Source organism: Ictidomys tridecemlineatus, chromosome 15 (assembly GCF_052094955.1).
Source record: "Ictidomys tridecemlineatus isolate mIctTri1 chromosome 15, mIctTri1.hap1, whole genome shotgun sequence".
Classification (NCBI taxonomy): Eukaryota; Metazoa; Chordata; class Mammalia; order Rodentia; family Sciuridae; genus Ictidomys; species Ictidomys tridecemlineatus.
In genome coordinates this window covers 54,814,941-54,818,131 of record NC_135491.1, presented here as the reverse complement: position 1 = coordinate 54,818,131, position 3,191 = coordinate 54,814,941, and positions in this window count along the sequence as shown.

Genomic DNA, 3,191 nt, shown 5'->3' with positions numbered 1-3,191 from the left:
TCCAGTGCCCTGCATTCCTGCAGAACCAGCACCACGTGGTTGATACCAAAGTCTGCTGCCATCTCAAGCAGTAGTCAAGCCTCCAGGGACCCTTGCTGCAGCAGCCTCTGAGCATCTGGGTGATGGAGCATGTTCAAAACACTTCCTAGGCCCCCTTGTGCGAGAAGGGCGCTCCACTGGTCGCTTCTCAGGAGAATTTTTACTTTTACTTCCTCGAGTCTGGGATGAATATGATCTTGTCGATTCCTGAGATGCCCTCAAGCCATCTTTCTTAGAGTCTCAGGGTAGAGCCTCTAGCATTTCTTTAGTGGAAGCAATGTCTTTAACAACTGCAACTTCCTCAGCCCCAGTAAACTCCCACCTTTCAAGTCCAAGTTTTTCAAATCTTTCTACTCTGCTTTCTGCTCCTGACTATTACAAAAAATTTAGCTAAAAGTTGCCAGCAATATCCATGTCACCCCCTGAATGCTCTGCTGACTAGAAGTTTCCTCTGCCAGATTAAGAAGTTTGTCATTTTAAAAATCAGCCTCACCAAAATCAGTCTCAAGACAGGGCAAAATGCAGATAAATTCTCAGCCAGGACATAGTATGAATGGCCTCTAGTCCAATTATGATAGTGTCCTCCTTTTCCTCTTAAACCCTCGTGAGCCCTGTCTTCACTGTCCACAGTCCTATTGGCATTCTTGTCTTCTGAGCTCCACCAGAATCAGCCATTAAGCTCTGTTTACAACAACCCAGAGCATTTCCAGCTTGCACTGCTACACATCTCAAAACCCCCTCCCACACGTCCAGAAAGCTCCACATGCTTCTGAACCACATGCTCAGGTTAGTCGCGGCAACTTCCCCACTTCTCGGTATCAATTTCTGTTTTAGTCAGCTTTTAACCGCTATGACAAAAACACCCAACCAGAACAGCATTAGAGGAGGAAAAGTTTATTTGGGGGCTCTCGGTTTCAGAGGTCCCGGTTCACAGAGAGCAGGCTCCATTCCTCAGAGCTCGAGGTGAGGCAAGACATCATGGTGGAAGCATGTGATGGAGGGAAGCAGCTCACATGACGGTCGGGAAGCGGAGAGAGCTGTTGTTGGTATTCTTGAAGATTGCCATTCGATCTTGAGTGGGATGAAATTCCAGTGTAGTTTTATTTTGCTTTTCCTTGATTGCTAGGAACGTTGGACATTCTCTCATGTATTTGTTGACAATTTGTGTTTCTTCCTTTGAGAAATGTCTGCTTCGTTCTTTTTTGCCCCTTTGTTTATTGAGTTATTGGGTTTTTTGATGTTAAGTTTTTCTGAGTTCTTTACATATTCTGGATATTAATCCCTTGTCAGTGGAGCGACTGGCAAAGACTTTCTCCCATTTGTAGGCTCTCTTGTCATACTCTTGTTGACTTTGCTGTGCAAAAGCTTTTTAATTTGATGTCATCTCATTTACTGATTCTTGGTTTTATTTCTTGAGATTTAGGGGTCTTGTTAAGGAAATTTCCTGTGCCAGCATGTTGGAGCACATAAACACTCTTTCAAATGACTTCCAGTATGATCTTAAATTTTATTGCTGAATTCTTAGCTATTTAAAAAAAAATTAAGATTTTTTTTTTTAGTTTTCTCGATTTCCCAATGTTTTCCTTTCTTTTTTTTTTTTCACTTTTTTACCTTTTTCCCCAATATTTTCCTTTCTTTCGTTTTTCTTTTTTACCTAGAACACCCACACCTTTGGTTGTATGGACTCCTCAAAACTTTCTCATGGTTTAATGAAGTAATCCTGTATCATGGGAAATAGTCATTGTCTTCATCTCAGGAGACCCTGGTCTAGAACTCTCTCAGCCTCAGCATTTTTACCGTGAGTCTGTTTTTTGATCATGTCCACGTCTCGAGTAATTATGCTAAATGAGTGATTTTTGAGAAAGGCCTTTCGCTCTCTTTTCTGTGCCCCTGAATTTTCACAGATTGGACATATGTTCTGAAGCCAGAGGGCACCTGGAGTCTGAAGCCCCCACCCAGTTCCTGGCCCACTCGGGCTTGTTTTTTCCTAACTGTAGAGTCCCACTCACAGTATCATGGCAGTAAAGTTAAGCCTTTGAATTTTAGATTAGAGGGAAAGGGTTCTTTCAGAAAAGTTCCATTATAGACCAAAATAAAAGGTGACGATGCGGGGGTTATCTACAGGATTGCAGGTTTAACTGAAGACTGAGAGGAAAACGGAACTGTGGGAAGGGCTCCGTCCCCAGATCCTGTTAGCCATCCAGGCCATTTCCAGACCAGCCTGCTGGACTCCTCCAAACCAAATCCTTCCCCCAGTCTAGATGGAGCGCAGCTGATGGGTGGGGTCACATGGCACCTGCCTGTCTCCCTACCTGCATCCCACCTGCCCGCAGCTCGGCAATGTCCGCTCTTAGCTTCCTCTCGTCACTGATCTGTGCTTTTATTCACTGATCCCTAGACTTTTACCTGGTTTCTTTTCCTCTGTATTTTCCTAATGTGTAATTGCTTACTTTCAAACATCTCACACACAGTCATGTGCTGTGTACTGACATTTCAACCAACAATGGACTGCATGCATGCGGGCGGTCCCAGGAGACTACAAAGGAACTGGAAAGTCCCTAGTGATGGTGCAGCCGGAGGAATGTTGTCGCACAGTGCGTTAGTCACATTGGCAGTGACACGGTGTGAACAAACTTACTCCACTGCCACTTATATAAGAATACAGCATGTGGAATTGTGTACAACAGAAATCCAGGATGATGATAATAAGTGACTTTGTTACTGTTTTGTATATTTGCTATTCTATACTTTATTGTTTTAGAATGAACATATACCTACATAGAAAAGTTTACTGCATGCTCTGTGACCCTAATAGCAGCCCGGTACATCTTGGGCTCCCATATCTCTTGACTGCAACAAGAGGCTGCTTCCAGTGATTGTTTGTGCCATCCAGGTTTATGTGTGTACATGATGTGATGTTCACACAGTGACAAAGTGGCCTAAGGGTGCACTTCTCTGAATGTATCCCCATTGTTAAGTGATGCATAGCAGTATGCAGAACATAATGTTTATTTGCATGCATTTGAGATTGTTAACAGCATCAACTACATATTTAAACCACATTTGAGGAAAGATATTTGAATGGAAAGGTTCTTGACCAATTGTCTCTTTCTATTGTCTTTAACACACGCAGGTAAGTGTGAATCAAAATT